Below are 20999 nucleotides of genomic sequence, written 5' to 3'. Positions count from 1 at the left end.
AATGCGCATTTTGAAAGCAAGCCATTGAGCACATATGACTTTTTTTTTGCATGATGGAAAGAATGGAAACATATATGTGTGCTCTTGCAATCATCTTTTAATTTTTTTTCACATTTATATTGAACAGATCAGAAGTTATAAAATGTCGTGAATATGCATGATGTATAGCAAACAGGGGCTATGGCATTTTACTGGCGAACCGATGATGCTAGAGGTATATTTCTAATTAAAATTTTTTTCCAAATAACGTGTAGTACTCAAGTATGTCATTCATGTTTCAAGGGGTTTTATAGTTATTAAAATAAAAAGATTAACTTTTTATAAATTTCCCGTATGCCCCACAATCCAATTAAAAAGTTGGTGCCCTGTCTCTTCTGGTGCGAACAAAAAAAATCAAATCAAAAAATGGAGAAAATTTGGGAAAAAACAGCGTTAAATGCGAGTTGAACAGTTTTTCCACATTTAGAACTGTTTTTCCAAACTTTTCTCCGTTTTTAGAATTCGAATATCTCAGTAAACATTGCACTTAGAAACATGAAAGTTTTTGTTGGCATCAGGAGAGATGGGGCAACAGCTTTCTAACTGGGTTTTTGGGCACATGGAGACTGTATAAAAAGTTTTCATTTTATTTTAATAACTATACATCCCCTTGAAACATGAATGAACATGTCTGAGCACTGCACGTTATTTGAAAGCTTTTTCTAGTTGGAAGTATACCTCTAGGATCAACGGTTCGCAAGTAAAATGCCACAATCTCCTGTTTTTTCTATGAACCTTGTATATAACAATACTAATCTACTAAACTTTTCAGATGTTATTTCAGCATTCATTTCAATACATTTTTACAGAATTTCTGAGCAGTCGAATCAGTAGCTGGAGATATTTTAGCAAAGTTAATTTGACTATTCAGCATTGATCTGAGCTGAATAGAATCCGACTGTCTCTCCAGTGTAGTGTTTAACAACTCTCACAGATATTCATAAGTCATGAGTGCTCACGATCATATGCAAAAGCATTTTTGCATCAGAGGGATAACTAATCAAAATGAACAGCGTATTTGGATTAGCTGCATCACCTTCAATTTATTTGCAATACCTATGAAAATTATAAATATTATTACAATAGTAATTGCATTGCGTGTGTTTTCGATTTTATTTCATTTTTCTTTCATTATTTCTACATAGTAGTGGGAAAAAAACAGCCAATTCACTGGTAATCGCCATCCCATAACACTTTAATTTCCTGAAAAAATAATCTTTCTTATAACTTGCAAGAACAAAAAAAATACTCAGATAAGATAAAATTACAAAAATATTTACTCTGTAGGTGTATCATTTAAACAATTTCATACTGAGCGTAGAAATAGCAAACGCAACCATTTTCCTCCTGTTTCTCAATTAGAAGATGAAATATTAGGATACGAAACGAGTCTTCGTTTACGTCGAACCTCATAAACACCGCCAAAACGTAACAACCTTTGACTCAAATCTGACTAAGCATTATAGAATTTCCATTAATTTTTTCGATAATTCCGTTATTACCGTTCTTTTAGTTGTTACTGCTTGAACCCGGGAAGCTTTATTCATCGATTTCGAGGGATACGCGAATCTATCTGTATACCTCGGTAGAAATTTGGTTTATTTTAACGAGATATCCTATTCAATTTTCTCACCCATCATTACGCACGCAGACTCAAATTTCGATCAAACATCACTTGTTAGAATAATTGTCGTGTATTAAAGGAAGGTTAAGAAACACTGAAAACGGCTTTGAAATTCTACTACATGTTACGTACAGCCTCATTGATAAATAACGAGATTTACGTAATATCATTGAGACTTTCATTTTATAGAATGATATTCTAAAGTGATTTTGTGTACGTTGCGGAAAAGGAAGAAAAGGATTCTTACATATATTGGGGATTGGATTTCAGTTTTTAATGATGCAAAAATTTGTATTAATTGTTTTTTTTTAGGTTGTAAATTTTTCGATGTTTTCTGTTACGAGTTTCGTTGTTGGTCATGTCTACCTCATTGGCAATTTGCCTGTTGTGGCCTTTCAATTTGTATTGTTTTTACTTTCCTTATTTATTATTATTTTATTTCAGTGTATTTCTCAAAATATGTCAACTAGACGTGTAAAAAAAGAGGGAAATCACGAATTCTTTACAAATTTAGAAAAAAAGTAATTTTTTACAAATATTTCTGTTTTTCACTTTTCATTCAGCTCTATTTTGTGTACTTTTCTCTTGTTTCCGTTTCTCTCGTTCTTTTTGTTTTGCATCAACACTTCACAGATATTGAAAAAAAAAACCACTTTTGACACATCGAGTTATCAGGTCGCTTCTTTTCTTTCCAACTTTTGCACAAAGTAAGTTTTATTTTCTTAGTGTACCTTTCAGCGGGATCATGTCTCAGAAATGATGGAAAACGTGTTTTCTGATAGTGATGCTTCACAATTGGGCACTAATCAATCGTCAAACTAATGTTTTCATATAAGTCTATCCGGAAATTTCATGCATGCGCAATCCTGAGAAATATGGGTGTCGAATTTCAAGACAAGCATTTTTTGTGGTATATACACTGCTCGTGGGGATATGTATATTCATATAAATTTATTAAATTCATTTATTTAAATTTATTAAATTCATTTATTTAAATTTATTAAATTCATTTATTTAAATTTATTAAATTCATTTATTTAAATTTATTAAATTCATTTATTTAAATTTATTAAATTCATTTATTTAAATTTATTAAATTCATTTATTTAAATTTATTAAATTCATTTATTTAAATTTATTGAAATTTAGTTGATGATTAACTATTGTGACACAACTCTTCGTGAATACCTGAAATGTTCTTCGTCAATACGTACTTTATTGTCTAAAAATCACAACTAAATAAAAACTGCATTTCCCGTAATTCTTCTGAACAGTGTACCAATGAGGTGTTCTTTGTTTTATCTCTTGTTTATAAGATTGTATGCAGTGTGCTTAGTCAATAATTCTCGTATCCAAATAAGATTTATTCGGTGGTTAGTGATATTTTGATTCATCTAACTATCAATCATTTACTTCATCCGTGCCGGAACGAGAACAACTCACTCACAATAAAAAAAAATTTAATTAAAATCGTTTACAGTTGCGTAGTGTGTTACAATAAAGCATTTTTTATCACTTTTATAGATAATTTTGGCAATTATTGCTTTCTCTTGTTAAACAATAGATAATTTCGTCAAATCTGCCAGAAATTGATAATTAAAAGTCATGCGTGAGATCAAATCGGTTGTCTGCCCTTTAAAATTTACTTTTTTTTTTAACTATGGAAATTGTGTAAAAGAATTTATCAATCATCATAGTTTCTGAAAAAAATGTGATGTGTATGTATAAACGTATTAGCAATAAATACTGTGTTTTTGATATAAATTTTTCCAAGAACCTTCTCGGATGTAGAAAGATTAAAAATTGTCATCCTGTTTTGATCACCTCGTGATACATAATGGTGCAATGGATTACCAGAAATTTATGCGTCTACCATACCTTTCAAAGGGTCTTGCTGCTTTCAGTACTTAATAGTTGTTTTTGTTACTTATGAGCCAAATAACTCAGACGCTAGCTTTAAACGTTGTTCAAACTTGGCTACGCAATGAATAAATTTTCTTACACTAAGAAAGTAGAGAAAGGAAAATAAGGTCACGCAGGAAGAAAACCCTTGGCTTAAACCATAAGTCCTTTCGTACATAAATGGCATTTTAGAGAAGCCTGACTATAAAGCTACCAGCATTTAAATGCTAATGTTGTGACGGTGGATGGGCAAGATTATCGAAAGTCTACCAAAAAACGATATATGTTCGTGACCACAGTAAGATCAATGTAGGCCTGGAATTTAGCTGCATGCATTGATGGAATCGTGACCAGAGTGTGAAAGAGATATGAAAGAATCTCTAAAAAATACTTGCACAGAGAGAGGTTAACATAGGATTATTTAAAATATGAGTAAAATAAAATGAAAAATGTCACAAATTTCAACTCAACACCATTGCAAAGAGAACAAAAATGAAATACTTTAATTCGTAATAACACTAAATTAACAAAAATTGTTTGTTTATAAAGTTTATCATACTTATTTAACGTATACGTCTGAAATAACACTAAAAATTAAAAGATATAAGAATTAGTAAACATTTTTATCCTGAGAATGATTGTGACATCTGTATGAATCTAAAAACTGCAAGTCTGAAATTAATAAACAATATTTTTCGGTGGAAAACTTGAAAAAGCTTTTGTATATACGAGATTTTGGCTTTACTATTCCATGAATTTACTTACTAGTCTTCCTCATTGTATTTTCATGTGTTTGGTTGATCGAAAGAACACAATAGTTTAATATTATCATGCTAATCAGGAGCGTAGTAAACTCTTTGAAAAACCCTTTAGCCATAAAAAACAAACTCAGTGAAAGTGCATAGAGAATAAGAGAAATAACTTAGATTTATTTTCTCTTTACGTTTTCACATAATTTTAAAGAGTTCAACATGTTTATATCGCGACAGGAAGAGAAAAACTCTTCGCATTCACGAGAAAATTAACGGCGGATTTATGTAATGATTAAAATAAACTGCAAATCACAACTTGCTTTTGTTCAGAAACACTCATTATGCAAGTACGTTGAAAAAGATTTTATTCAAAGATGGGTAACCCGCTGCTTTTCATGATCATTAAAATTAATTACTACGTGTTAAGTTTATGTCATCTGCTAATACTTCGTTAAAAAATGACATTAATTTAGATTGTTTAGAGATGCAACCTGCTAATCTGCACTAATTAACCACTTCATAGAAATTTCGACCAAAAGAATGCATAAGATAATCAATACACAAATAAAGTGGAAATAATGAATTACATTTAACTGAAAATATTTTCAATTAAGAATGCCGAGTGAAGCACCAACGAATATAACAAAAAAACCCTTTGTTTTCAGTTAGAAAGAGACGCAGGTAAATGACAAAAATTATTTCTAATGGTTAGAGGAACATGGCATTTTACATTGTTCTAGGAAAAATTAAGAACGAAAGAAAAGTTTTTCACATGAATGTGCGCTAGTGAACATTTAAAAAATGGCTGATAGTTTCATAAAATATATATATATATATATATATATATATATATATATATATACACGAATTTAATAGTTTTATAAAATATATGTGGTTATATTTCATTTGGAAACCTGTGCTTAAGTCGATTTTCATTTTATTTCATAAAGGATTTAATAAAAATTTAATTCAAGCGAAATTAAATAAAAAAATGTCACTTCAAAATAATTAAATTGTCAAATTCTCAGAATTCAGCTAATCCAATGCATAACATCGCCGGAAACATTCTTCCAGAAAACTCCCGTCACATGATAAGGTAACTAGCAGCAGTTATTGGTGATTCCATTCGTTAAAATTTAAAACGAAATAGGTTTTAAAATGAAATCATTTCAAATGAAAAGGTTGTGATATTCAAACCTTTTGAGGGATTTACTATAGGAGCAGTTTCTTCTGGTGTCAGTGGTCTTCTTATAGTTTTGTCTTCAGTTTCATTTTGAAAAAAGAGATCTGAATAAAAAAAATTAACAAGATAATTCTTATTATTAATATAAATCACCAAACTACTGCTTCCAAATATTCAACCTTTCACACACGAATTTCATTTTTTTCTGGTTTATGTAATACAGTAAAACCTCGGTAAGTCGTCACCCGAATAATTCGTCATTTTTCTTCGGTCTCACCCAGCTTTCATAGATAAAGTTATTATACCCTCGGTTACTCGTCGCTAATTTCTGTTTACTCATCACTATTGAAAGGTTTGTGAGAGAGGAATAAAGGATTTCTCTATATGGCTCCTTTTTTTTTATAAAAGAAGCAGCTTGATGACAGCACTGCTATATGTTCAAAAGTGATTTGCCGAATCAAACAACAGTTCTTGAAACGTTAGGGACTGCCCAAGCTGGACTTGATTTCTGTGTAAGACCCAATTAAATTTAGGGCTTCAAATTTAAACAAAATATCTTTGTTGAAAAAACAACTTTTTTTCCCAAGTTGAGGTCTTCTAATGTCTGTTTTGCCCTGCCCAGGGCCCATCAAGTCAAAATTTGGTATTGTGTTCGAGATTGATTTTCACTGTGTTTGGCTTGAAATTCTGATGAAGAAATCAAAGTACTAAAATTAAAAGTGTCATGTATTTGTAATATACAGGGCGTCCATAATTAAAAGACCCTATTTTAAAGTAGCCTACAGGCGAAACCAGTCATCAGAAATGTGTGCAATTTTGTTCATGAAGTGATGGGAATTTGTTTCAATGGGAAAAATAGTTGCACATGTCGCCACCAGAGGGCGGTTCACTTTGAATAATTGTAGTAAACATGTAAATTTATGTGATGTCACGCAGTAGCTGTTATAAAACTTATAAACATTCGCGGAGATCTTGTTTCTCAATGTGTTTGCTGTTCACAATGAATGTAAGTTTACGACATCACGCTTTCTTGGTCAAATTGTTTTACCAAAACAGATATTCCGCAGTAACTGCTCTACGAAAATATCAGACTTGAAGGAGGATTCGAAAACTTCGCACGCTATCTTAGAGGTTGCGTTGCAGTCACCAAAAGTGGCTGTATGGTGTGAATTTACTGCATCATTTATTCTCGGTCCCTACTTCTACGACGAGTTACGTTCTACAGGTCCAGTGACATGTTCGATCACCGGGAAGCGATATGCATTGCTGCTACAGAACAAAATTGTTCCGGCTCTGCAAGCACGTCACTGCCTTGCAGACACAATCTTTATGCAAGTTGAAACTCCTCCACACATTGCAGCGTGTGTTAAGAATATTTTTTAAAACGCATTTTACAGAAGAACGTGTCTGAGCACTTCCTTAATCTATGGTCTCCCCGATCCCCGAACCTTAATCCATGCGATTTTTGGCTTTGAGGGCATTCGAAACGTCTGGTAAGCCGTGACAATCCAAGAACTTTACCTGACCTTAAAGGCAGCATTTCGCGCCACGTGCTAAACATTTCCCACACACACTTCGGTCATTTGTGAACATGCCATCTTACGATTTCACATGGTATCTGAAAATTATGGCCATCATGTGGAACATGTTTTGTTGCAGTAACAATTATAAAAGTTTTTAACAATTGTTAAAATTTTAAACATTTGCTTAAATGTGTAATTTTTTAACAAAACGCCCTCTGGTGGCGACATACGAAACTATTCTTTCCCCCTGAAACAAATTCCCATCACTTCATGAAGTGCTCCACAAAATTTCACAATTTTCTGATGACTCTAGTTTCACCTGTATTCTATTTTAAAATAGGGTCTTTTAATTATGGATGCCCTGTACATTATGTATGTAAAACTGTTGTGCATTAATTGTGTTGTAGAGAAACGCTAATTATATATTCTTACAGTTGCTTTGATTAGTCTACATTTAAAAACATACTGATATAAATTGTAAGTGTACCAGTGTATTTCACCATAATGAAGTTTAATACTAAAAGTTCAAAAAAACAAAAATTTCGTTTTCTTTTGTAATCTATAAATTCTGTAAATATTGTAATTTTAATTCATATAATTTGATAAAATGTTATATTATTTTAAATTTATACGATTTTAATAGCATTGCACTTTAAAACTGACGGTACCTCGCGTAAGTCGTCACTCCACTTAGTCGTCATAATTTTTCTATAACTTGAGTGACGACTATCGAGGTTTTACTTCATTTCTAACAGATAAAAATGAAAATTCAGTCAATCGTGCTTTAAAATCAGTATCAGTCATCTTTTAATGAAGTAAACCCAGTATTTCATAGCTAAACACACATTCATGAGCATGAGGATTTTGCACAGGGATAAAACATGTTGATACGTCGATATTTCAATAAAAAAAGCATACCGATGATGTTCCAATTTAATATAATCGGGTATGCTTCATGTTTCAGAGATTGTTCAAGTGGGATAATCGTAAGAGAAATATATTCATATTTTCTCCTCTATAACATAGTGTCTGTTTTTTGTTTTCCCTTCCAATTTTACTATTTTATTCCTGCACAACTACGCAATTCTTTTCTTTGGCACATTGGAATGAAATATAGTGAGCATATTCAAAGCCCTATGCATAATCTTAAATCACAGCATGAAGATTCGAAGCAGCCGGAAATAGTCCACAGATGGAACAGAATGGTTCTGGCTCGGAAAATTTTCCATATCACTGTTCATGCACGTGAACGTACTTCTTACCGGATACAATTTCCATATGAAAGACTGATGCTTGCTGCTCCTGCAGTTTCTTTTAGCTTAAAAAAATCGAAATAAAAATCCCTTGCGAGCACTTTCTCTACCGGAACAAGCAAGGTAGAAAAAAAAACGATTTTTTCGGTCAGATCATACATGGTATGTATGGCAGGGTCAAGATTCATGAATCAGCATCCTTTCAGAGGGGCCAACAGCTTGGCTACAGCTGGCTCTTCTAGGTTAAGTGTTCTGAATAAATCTATTTTTTCGTACTATTTACTTATATTCCGATCTTAAAACAAGTAAATACTCTCGAGACCAGTACCTTAATGCAGTTGAACCAAAAGTGTTCTAAGTGGCTCTCTACGCTTGAATTATTAAAAACAAAATTAATTTACGATGAGGGCCAAGCTTTGTGTGAGAAAGAGAATTTTTTTTTAATTTTTTCCAATGTGTAGGAAAAAATCAACAATTGAACTAAACTGCAACTTTCGGAAATTGATTAATAGTTATATTAACGTACATAATTGTAAAACGTAACTAATATGTACGCAAATGGCGAAACCAGTAGCGTACGTAAGATTTTCTCAGTGGTAGGACTTTTTTTACTGCAAAATAACCACCATAATCTCAGCTCGTGGAGGGAGGTGGGTTTTTCCCCCTACGTCCGCCAGTTGGCAGAAGCTTTGTGAAATAAATTACTGTATACAGGTACTGTATACTGTGTTGCCTTGAAGTGGCGAAAATCTCAGACGGATGATATTAGGCATCAAGAGGCACAAAAATTGTCATAGAACATGGTATCGGAAACCACGTTTAGTCGGTGAAAATCGTAAAAATACTTATGAAGGTTGTGACGTCGAGTGAGACGAGAAGGCCAATAATAAGTAGGAAAAGCATTTATTTGACAGCATGATTACAACACAACCTGTGGTGTACAAAATAAAGTACAATGACAACTGACGAATGACTCCTGTAATTATTTCTCTTCATCTACTTTTTGACATTGAACTGTGCTGCACAGGCTGCGTTGGAGATCATGCTGTCAAAAAAATGTATTTTCTACTTATTACTGGTCTTTTGGTCTCACTCGAAGTCACACCCTTCATAAGCATTTTGGCGATTTTCACCGACTAAACGTGATTTGCAATACCATACCATGTTCTATAGCAATTTTTGTTCCTTTTGATGATTAACATCACCACTCTGAGTTTGCTGCCACTTCAAGGCAACAATCCGTATACTAAGACAAAAAATAAATAAGATGAATGAAATTATGCAAAAATAGCCCACAAATTTTATTTCGCTTTGAAATAACAAATGTAACATCTTTATGTGCCTTTTCAGTTTTTTTCTCGAAAAACGGTAACGGTCAACTTTTAAAACCATATGCGATTTCTGATAGCCACAGCAAACTGGCAAGGCCAATAAATAAATAGGTATACTGCTATATATTACAATTTTTTCCAATGTGCGTATTACTTAAAAACCGGCAGAAAAGAATTGAACAAATATTATTTCAAAATTTTTACTGCATTTTATACTAGAATACGTAAGATTCACGATCTAATTTACAGCAAATAGATAACTCTAAATTTCAATTTCGGGGGGGGGGGGGAAGGGACATATGCAAACGTACCTTCTTGAAAGTCTACGAGTCTTTTCTTCCCTCTTGTTGTTTCACTGCCGGGGGAAATCAAGGCTAAAACCAAGCTGGCATATACCGCAATGTCTTCCATAAAGCATTATTCTGATTTATTGTCTGCAGTTGAGCCATAAAAAGCGGTAATGTTCAACGGAATGTTGCTACTTCCAAGCACTGATCTCAAAAACTTGGATTGCTGATCGAACAGCGGACCAAAGCATATGGGCTATCTTCGCACTGGCTCCCATGTCGCCCATTTCGAATCCCTCGTTTAAGAACTGTTTAAGCTATTCCGATTGTGGAATGGCTCCCAAACTTTATTAGACTTTCCCCTTTCTCCAAGTCGTTTCTAGAGATGACATGGGAGGGTCATGAGAGAGATCTACGAAAACATTTCAGACAATTTTTGCGAGTGCAGATGCATCTCGGAAACAGCAATCGGTAATTGAAATTGACGAAAAGTAGTCTCATCCATTGATAATTATATAGAGTATTAGAAATAAAAACTTGATAAATAGTGATACTCTTGATAATCTCTTGATACTGTCAAAAACATTAGAAATCTTGGAAAACAATGAGAAAGTTATCGTAATATGGAGTTGCTTTGCACTAATTCTGAAAAAGATTGAACGTTGCTTAGCGGCAATTCTAATGAAAATTTCCAAGCAGTTGTGATTTTGCACGACAGGGGACATTATCAGCCAACTCATGTATTTGAGTTACTGATGCATCCGCCCTTTCCGCCATTTTGGTTGTCGTTTGTTAAACATATCTGTGCTGCTTGATTTTACCTAGAATTTTTCTCAAGAAAAGTTACATTTTGCTGTCGACACAAACGAATAATTAGAAAGTAAATTCCATTTCTTTATATGTAGAAGCTAACTCACTTTTGAATCATACCTATGGAAGTCGTAATCAACTGATTATTTATCATTATGATTGATAGTAATTTGATGGTTACGTTATGAGCAAAACTGTAGCTACTTTGCCCCACTTAAAAAGTCATGTAAAGCAACCCCAAAGTGGTGTTTTTTTTGCTTTAGGCTTAATTCAGCTCACACAATTGATATTTATAACCGAATTTGCGTCTTTTGTTTGTTGATAAAATAATACATAATTGCATTCATATTAGTTGCTTTCTCACATATTAAATAAGATGCACTTTTGTGAATTTCGATCTTTTTTTTTCATTCAAGACCAAAAAAATTCATTTCCTGCCAGTTTCCCATAATACTCTATGTGTTAAGAAAATAAATTTTAAGTGGTTTCGACAGTGCTCCAAAATATTTTCTTACACAAAAATAATCATTATATTTGGTGGTGCAAAGTAACCCGTTCCTATGGGTTACTTTGCGTCAATTTAAAAAGATCGTAATGGCTTTTTATGAGAAAAAACCTGTTCACACATTTTGTTTTAGATGTATCAACATTATTTTCAAAAATCATTTGTGGGCGTGAATGAGATGAAAATATGAAGCCCACTAGTGTGTGTCCGGATATAAGAATTCATTGTGCTAAAATACCTAATATATGCCAGTTCATTCTATTCGCCATGGCTTTAGTAGGAGATGGTCATGCTAGAACAACAGACCGGCAAATAATCAATTATTTTGGCAACCTTCAGATAGATGTATGGAATTCTTCAGCCATTAATCAAGTCTAATAAACTAACATTTTCTGCGAATTCGGAAAAAAAAATATTTACCAAAATCTGAAATTTATATTGCTTTATTTAAGAGAGAGAATGATTACATTACATTTTCTAAAGAAACATTTTAACTTCCAGATAAAATGTACAGTAGCGTGTATATGCGCGTTTCTAAGAATTATTGTGCTATTCCAGGAACGAATCGAGAGTCATTCAAAGAGTTGAATCTTTGGTCAAAAGAGTTTTTCATTGAAACCTTGAGTTTGACACTTGAAGAATAAATTGGCGATGCCGCCTCTATGTCTGCTGCGAGTGATATCGTAATTCTGTAAAGAGGAAAAAAATCTGGAATTCCGGAAAAATAGGATCGAATGCTCCTGGCAAGTGTTATTTCTTCCTGATGGTTCCGGAGAAAAGGATCCGGAAAGCACAGTATTCATCAAGTTTAGATTGGCAAACGACGAGAGCGAGAGGCGCCAACATGGCGGCCAAAGACACAACGAATCACATTTGTGTTAATTTTTAGTTTTGTTTAATTTCGCTCATTAACCTCCCAGCAAGTACAAAACTCGCTACAGAGTAAATGTAAAAGACTAACTAAAATAAATATATTCCGAGATTATACATAGAGCTGTACACACGTGTAAAAACTTTCATCATTTTGCACTAGAACTAAAGCGTGGTCATTCTGACCACTTTTCAAACTTTGATCACTCTATTTGCGCAACTCCATTTTTTAAAAAATTGAAAATTTCCTTCCGTGACATTTTCCTAATTTGCGGAAAGAACATTTTGGAGGGAAAACGAAAATCTCAAGTCATTCCGTTAATTTTTAAAAACTACTTCTACCTATATGGAAGTACTAGCGGTCATTTGGATTGCAGTTGAAAATTTCGTTGCTTAACCAGATTTTAAATATACCGTCAACTTTACCCAGTTATAAAATTGAAATTTAAAATTTTCATTCAGCCCATTGATTAAAAGTCGAAAATAAAGTTTTTGTTTGGTTCATGTCTCGTAGATTTATGTAGTTTTTATTTTAATGTCACCCCCCCCCCCTTATTTTTTAAAATAAATACATGGTGGGTAAAGTCACCAGGCGTAATGGTCCCACTTTCCCCATCACCTGAATTGTGTATATAACAAGGCTGTGAGGGATTTAGAGTAATGTGACCAACACGGGTGTCAAAATAACCACAATGACAACGAAAATGCAACGAAATTTTATTTTTAAAACGTATGATTTGATTATGACTATTCCTTAAAGCAGGTAACGATGCTCAGAAAATTACACGTTAAAATTAAAATTAGATAAATTATACATATTAAAAATTTATTTGTTATTATAAGGATGTAAGCTTTTTTAAAAATTATTTCTTCAAATTCAAATTTCGAAGAGAACGAAGAAGAAAGAAGAAACAATTGACCGCTCCCTGCAGCAACTATTGACAACAGTTATATTGTTTCACTACACTATAGGTAAACATACACAGAAAACAACTTGACATGGTTCAAAGCTCCAAGTACGTATTATCTTTAGGAAATACGTTAAATGTAATACAAGAGAGAGTTGAAAAAAAAAAGTCTGGAATCGAAAGGTAAAGATTCAAATTAAGGCAGTAAAAGTTACAGGTTGAATGATTCAATATGGATTTCATGAATCCGCCCTGGAACTAACTACTCATGAATAAAGTCAAGCTATTTTCTGTGTATTATGGTTCTTTTTTATAAGAGTGAATTTTGTTTTTAAAATAAACTTCTTTTGTCAAGCTGGTTGAATGGCTTCAATATTAATATTTACGTTATAATATTTCATTGATCTATACCTTTTAAGTTGGTACTCTGATACAAAATGACAATTAGAAAGTGGGCAAAGTGACCCCGAATTTCCTATGGAGAACAGGGGATGATATTGCCCACTAAAAAGTATTCCTGTAAGATGCAAATTCAAAACTCCACAATTGCTTTACAATCTTCATTACATCCACTAATGATAATAACTAATGGGACTCACCTGGTTATCAGAAAGGCTGCACAAATGAAAGTTTGAGGTCTTCAAATTTTTCTTCATATTGAATCTCATCAAAAAACAAACTAATTGGCAATATCACTTATCACGAAACGCCCCCGAACCTCAGGTCGTATCATTTACATTCAAAGCTTGACTAATAAAGTACTACAAATGATCAACCAAGTAAGATTTACACCACCAGAAAAACTTTTTTTTTTTTTCAAAACTAGGTAGTCAACCTAGCAAACGGTGGGGAGAGCATACGTGGCGGAGCCCTAAGGATTCAGGATTCAGGTCACTTGAGCCCCCAGGAATGAAAAGGGTGCCCTCAATAATTCATAAACATACAAACAATGCACGCACCCTTTCCGGCTTGCTTTATTGAATTCCTCATATGCTTCTGGCAACCCTTCATAGTTTCGCCTTATCGGAATCCCTAAGTAGGTGGGGAGTGTCACTCGGTTGTCGTGGGGCAATTTACATTCCGAAATTTTGAAATCAATGAGTGATACGCAATGTAAGTTTAAAAAATATAAACATGATATTTTTTTACGGGGTTGAGGTGGGAGAGGGGGCTCTGGGCACCATGTACTTGAAAGCCCCGTCCTCAAAAACTACCATACAACAATATTTCAAGACAGGTAGCTCTAGTTCTTATGGGACGTGTTTAATCTAAAAATAATTCTACATTTATAGCTGTATCATGTATTTTTGCAATAGTGTTTCTTAGTGTTTCTTTGTTTCAAATGCATCATGCTAGTCAGTCGACGCAACATTTTACTTGATTATAATTGGTAAATTATAATCAAAAACACATAACCCTTTAAGCGGTTCTTGAAATTTACCCGATCCGCATTTTGTAATGTAAAATGTTGCAGTGGAAATTATTAAACCTTCTGGAAAATGTCATATGTTTTCGAGACGAATTTTTTTCCAACCTCGTGCAGTGGTAAATGCCCCTCCAACAACACCTAGAACAATAATAAAAAAACAAAGAAAAATGAAATACTTTATATTTTCCTAATTATTTATACTGTTCGCATATTTCTATACTGCCTGGAAGGGAGAAAAAAGAAAACCCACCGTCTCTCTCCTTCTGTAATCAAACTTTAAACAAAAGCTGACTCCGCCTACTGGCAGTTGATCTAAAAAGTTGGGGTGATGAATAACATGTTTTACGAAGAAGAGTATTTACACGTTTCTCTCAACTGAAAGATCCCATTGACACACTCAACTGGGGCATCTACAGCATTTCATGCCAATGCGGATTATCATATATAGGCCAAACTAAGATACGTAAGCAACCAAGACTTTAACCGCTCATCCATAGCCCAACACTGCTGGTCCTTTGACCATAAATTTGACTTCTCTTCTGCCAAAATCATCCAAAAATGTCCCTCACCGTCTGACTTGGATTTCTTCGAATCATTCCACATCAACAAAAACACAAACCAGTTGGTCAACGACCTATCTAGCACACCACCCTTCTCAAAAATCTGGCAACAGTTTCTACAATAATTATTCTTCTCCATCAGCATCACTATCACGTTCTCGGTTGCGACTGGCTCCGCCATTTTTCTTTTTTCCGTCCTCTTACTCTACTCTTTTGTTGCCGGTTCATTTTGAATTTGACTCTTGTCTACAACAGCGAGTAACTCCCGCTATAAGGAGTTTCAATATTTTTCTTTCTTCTTTGTTTCTGCTACTGATGAAGGAACTTCATATAGTTCCGTAACGCGTATAGTCGTGTTCCTTTTTGGAATTTTGGGTACACCCAAACATCGATTATTCAATCGTATTGAGTATTTACACGTTTGTGTGGGACTCGTCATTGGCGAAATAAGAGGGTTTTGAGGACGCGAGATAACTAGTAATTAATAAGCTGAAATAAAGAGAATCGAGTTGGGCGAAACATCTCGCCACATTGCCGCTATAAATTTTAACACCATGTATCGAAAACACCGAGTAATACCAAAAAAATTGAAATACTTCAATTCGTGTAGACAATTAGTAGTATTAGAATTTGATGAAAAAATGACGATAAGATTTTTCTGTCCCTGTAATTCCGAAATTATAAATTTCTTTGTCCTTTTAAAAAATTTATAGACACAGCTCAACAATATTATTGAAAATTCCCATCTGAATATGTTTGAAAAGTAATTGCAGTCAAGATGAAACAAAATCAAATTCAAATGAGCCAAAACTTCAATAGGAAAACGTTATTTGCCATTCAAAAATAGTATTAGCTTAATTAATAATGTTAGTTTTTTGAATATCAAATAAACAAACAATCTCGCATATTAATCATTGATGTCATATAATTACGTGCCGAAAATAATTACGTGGCGACTTTGATGCATGAAATTGTTACTGATTTTTTATGTGTTACACAGATTTTCATAAACAATGCAAAAGTGAAACAATGATACACGTTGTTTTGGTGTTAGGCCGGGATGCGTAGTTACAGTCCCTACATTCTTAGTAACACAAGAGGCATTAGCACGCCGGTGATTGGTTGCTACGAGTAAGAAAGATAACAAAACGTCACGAGGAGCGGAGTTCTTGGCGAAACTGAATTTCGAAGTTCATTAACGAAAAATGAAAGCATTTTTTAATGAATTAGTAAATAATAGCAGAGCCCAACTTCTCAGGGTGATCGCTTTGCGAGCCGTCATTATTGTCATCTTGATGCATCTGAACCGCATTTGATTAAATCAGTAAAAAATGAAAGCATTTTTAGCAAATCAATAAATAACTGCAAATATGGAAAAAACCTCGGTTGGTTGTGAGAAGGAATCGAAAACACAACATATTGGGGGTACGTGCGTCCCGTGCTCTAACCATTGCTTCACCTGGGAACGCCGGACTCAAGCATGATTAAGTATATCTATTATATTAATTATTATATCTATTAAGTATATCTATTATCTTCGCCACCAGCAACGATTTCACTGACGTAATGGTTCATCACTCATTTAGGCCAATCACGATGCGCTAAATTTCTATAATGTAGCTAGGAATGTAGGATTTGTTTATAAGCGGCTGTGTGTGTGTGTGGCGTTGCACAATAAAAGTTTGATAAAAGAACTTTTAGGAAACTTGAAAAAACCATCCAATAAGCCTATTGGTTGCATTTTTACACGCAGGTGTCGGGGGATATGATTTAAAAATTTCAACGGGATGGATAAGATGGATCATGAGTGCACCGTCAATCAACTGCTTCGACAAGGGGACACCGGTATCGTTTAGTAAGGGACAATTCCAATTTGTGGTGTCGCAGGGAGTTTTACTCTAATAGGATTGTTAATAAATGGAATAGCTTACGTCCGCAGGTTGTGAATTCTAACACAATTGATACGTTTAAAAAGAAGTACAATAGACATAGTGGGATAAATCGAGAAGCTATCAATACTTAGATGAGACAATCATATTCTTTTGATATGCGGGCAGAGTATTATATATTATTATTATTTTTTGGTTATGAATTTTTTCATATAGGGTATTTTATGGGCATATTTTCAGCCACCTTGTTGGGAAATTTGCGTGTTGTGGCCTTAGTATTTGCATTCTAAAAATTTTATGGTGTAATGCCGGCCTTACAAAAAAATATACGTCTTTTTGTTAATATTGCTGTAATAGTGATGTCCTTTGTGGCTGCATCTGTCACACTCCTCTAAGGGCAAATCTAATGTTAGTTTCATTTTGATAAATAAAAATGTGAGGTATGTTTACGGCAGTGTTTCACAAAATCTTCGTCGCGGCACATATGGGCGTTTTCAACCTTTGTCAAGGACGTCACGCGGTGAGCTGGAGATATTGATTTGTGTGCTTATTTATGCTTTAAAGTGGTTATTTCATGCAAGAAAATTTCTACTGAACTATTCTGGGGAGCCGCATAAGAAGCATGAATTGGGCAAGGGAGCCACGAGTGATAAAACTTTGAGAACCACTGGTTTACGGTGTAAAAAAAAAATTTTCAAAAACATCTTTTTCCCTACATCACAACAAATCTCACGATTCCTTTTCTTCAAGAAACCCAGTCAAAATTTCCATTCTTCGGCCGGTAATACACTATAAAAGTTTGATAGAACGTCTTTCATAAAACTTGATATGTAACCAATAGGTGTATCGGCTAGATTTAAGTGAATGTAAGCAATAGGCTTATTGTTTGTTTTGTTTTTTTTTAAGTTTTGTAAAAGATCGTCTATCAAATTTTTATAGGCCTCAGAAATATATTCATATTTAAAATTTTTTTAGTATTTTAGTTGGTTAACAAGTAATTCATAATAAGCATGTAATAACTCTCCAAGCGGTTATATGTTTCCAGTTAGTAGTAATCGTTCACAAAATATTATTAACACTGACACATTAAAAATATTAACAAATAATTGTATTGTTCTGAATTTTCTGAAATGGGAGAGAACTATTTTCTTTCTAATATTTTTTGTGTAGCTCAAATACCTTGTTTTTCTGTTCTTTTAGAATTATGGGATATTTTGATGACAACTGCATCATAACGAAATTTCTCTTTCATCTTTTATACAATTAATCGCAGACAGAATCAATTATCTTGAAAAAATTTAATAACAAGAGCTGAAACACAATCAAATGCGAAAATAAGGGAGCTAAACAAACTATAACCACACACATCTGTGAAGATTAATTTCAAAACTCGTGCAAACGATGTCATGAGGGGAGCTTCGCTTCCCCATTCGCAGAAAATGATGTCCACGTTTACATTTCTGCCTCACCAACTGACAGTTAAGTGTTAAAAATCCATGATTTTTGCTAGTTTCTCATTTCATCGTAGGTCTCTCTCTCTCTCTCTCGGATGTTACCTTTCCACAAAGATTTATCACCTTTCAGCTAATTTAGTTTTCGGTAAACAGAATAAAACTTTCTGCGTTGACAGGGAAACGAGAATTGAAAGAGTGTTGGATTCCCCTCGGTGCAAACTATTTCAGTCTGAATTGTAAACGAGCTTGTTTCGATCTAGCACGATATTGTTTTTGATATTATTTAGTTAATTTAATACAGTCGTTATATATATATATATATATATATATAACGACTGTATTAAATTAACTAAATAATATCAAAAATATATATATATATATATATATATATTTATTTATTTATTTATCTGTATATATATAATAACATATCCTGACTGAATGACTGATTCATCATCCAGAGCCGAAACGGCTGAAAATATAAATATGAAATTTGGCCAGTACAGTTTCATTTTATGATGCACCAAGAAATGGTTTTCAAAATCAGACCCCTAAGGGGTTTTTGAAAGTTGTATAAAGGAATCGTGCCGAGCCAAAACCACTGAAACTATAAGAAATTTGGTCAAGTCTTACATTTCATGATGTAAGGACTCTCAGTAAGATAGGGTTTTTCAAAATTTCACCCCTAAGGCTGTCATAAGTGGGTTCAAAGATTGTATACAGAAATCATGCCGAGCGGAAACCACTTAAACTATAAATATGAAATCTGATCAGTAGTTTCATTTGATGATGTAAGTATTCACTAAGGAGTGGTTTTTGAAATTCGACTCCTAAGAGGGGGAGGGGTTGAGAAGTTATATAAGATAATTAACACTGGCTTGGTAAATATGATTCGCTACACGCGGCAATATAGAGAAATTATGCCGAGCTGAAATCGCTGAAGCTATAAATATGAAATTTAGTCAGCATTTTTATTTTTTAATGTGTCAGTATTGTCAGTATTTATATTTTCCCTCAGGAGGAATTTTTCAAAATTAAACCTCTGAGGAGGTCATGGGTGTGTGTTCAAAGATAATATGTGGCAATCACAGCTGAGCTCATACCGCGGAAGCTATAAATACGAAATTCGGTCAGTATTATATTTTTTTATATAGAGACTCATTAAGACGGGATTTCTGAAAATTCAGCTCCCAAGAGGGTCATGAGGGGTTGGAATGTTATAAGGAGGGAAATCATCGCCGAGCAACTATCAGATTACCAAATCCCCGCGAGAGAAGCCGCGGGTAACAGCTAGTAAACTATATATTATTTAAATGAGAATGCTTGTGAAAATGAGGAGATATTTCATTACCTTCCGCATATAAGTATGTATGTCTACAAGAGTATACTACATTTAACATACATATAGGGTGTTCGTAATTAAAGTTAGCGTCTTATGAGCTGTCTACAGTCTTAACTAATCATTATAAAATTATGGAACTTGAGAAAAAGTACGAATTAACTTAGGGGAAGAGATTCTGAAACTTCTGAAAGACATAAAATCTTTGCATAGCTTTTGATGTGGAATCACCGTGCTAGTAACGTAAAAGAGTTTCATCAGTAAAGCACGGTCTTGTAAATACAGCGTCACACTCTTCAGTCAAGAAATGAAAACGGAAACGGCTCTGCTGTGAAGATGTTTAGATAACATGAATTTTAAGCAAGTTGACTAAATGCTCATAAACTTGTGTTTGGTGACGAATGTAGGAACTCTTCGAATGTTTATATTGTTCTTGAATATCCATTCCAAATTAGGATATATAGATGTACAGATGAGAGTGGAGATAACGCATCATCATATTCATCCCCTATCATCCTGCGTCGCTATGGAAACCTATGAAATCAGACCGATTGAAAAGTTTTATCCGTGCGTTTATATATCATATACTCTATATGTACATTGAGGCTCTTACTGTATATAACCACATTCAAAGGACAGGAGAAAAAAGTAATATATTATGTCTATATTCACATTGAAAATCGTAGTTTGTTATTTTTTTCAGGTCCATGTTGAACACTCATGATAAAAAGGTAGAAATTTGGCTTTGCAAGTATTTGTATGTATTTTTGGTATGGCTATAGTTTTCGCTGTGACTGTGAGAAAAGAAATCCAGGATTGCCAATTGAAATCAAGGACTGTAGGCATCATTTGCTGGATGGATTGCGATGGAGAGCCTTTAGCAGATTATAGGAACGTCAAAATCAGACAAATGTGGCCAGATGGTTGAATACGAGTCCTTCTTGTGGATTATTTATTTATTTATTTGCACATTTCAAGAGGCTGAGCCCAACTGCAGAGATGGAAAACCACCACTGACATATAAAATGGAAATATAAAAGAAAAGTAAAATAATAAAAATAACAATTCATCAAATTTACACGTTAAGAATTAAATCGTCAGCAAACACATAATACAAAACTATATATACGTAATAGTAACATAAATTGATAATTCGATATAAGGATAACAAAGCCACGTCTACCCAAAATAAAAATAAAAAACCCGAAAAATAATGCATTGCACAACAATACAATATACAAAGATAAGTAAACAGAAGGAAATTGATATGAAAAACAAATGAAAACAAGAACAAAGAAAGTCATGATGCCAAAACACTCTTTGGGATAAAAATAAACACTAATG

At 33.6% G+C, this 20999-nt stretch overlaps 1 protein-coding gene and 1 long non-coding RNA gene across 2 annotated transcripts in view; one reads left to right on the top strand and one right to left on the bottom strand.

Annotated features, from left to right (window-relative positions):
* Positions 1-20999, top strand: part of LOC149080624 (innexin unc-9-like) — a 101709-nt gene that overhangs the window by 29653 nt on the left and 51057 nt on the right. The window lies entirely within an intron of this gene.
* LOC149080625 (uncharacterized) overlaps positions 1144-20999 on the bottom strand; it is a 54475-nt gene continuing 34619 nt past the window's right edge. The window contains exons 3-4 of the long non-coding RNA XR_016193511.1: positions 5515-5604; positions 1144-1242 (exon numbers count right to left, since the gene is read on the bottom strand). This is a non-coding gene — a long non-coding RNA (uncharacterized LOC149080625). The remainder of the gene's footprint in view (positions 1243-5514; positions 5605-20999) is intronic.

This window comes from Pholcus phalangioides, unplaced genomic scaffold, assembly GCF_987345545.1.
Source record: "Pholcus phalangioides strain wild (caught in Gottingen) unplaced genomic scaffold, Ppha-v1.0 ptg000011l_1, whole genome shotgun sequence".
Lineage (NCBI taxonomy): Eukaryota > Metazoa > Arthropoda > Arachnida > Araneae > Pholcidae > Pholcus > Pholcus phalangioides.
The sequence above is the reverse complement of the archived record's forward strand: the minus strand, read 5'-3'. Positions and strand labels throughout refer to the sequence as shown.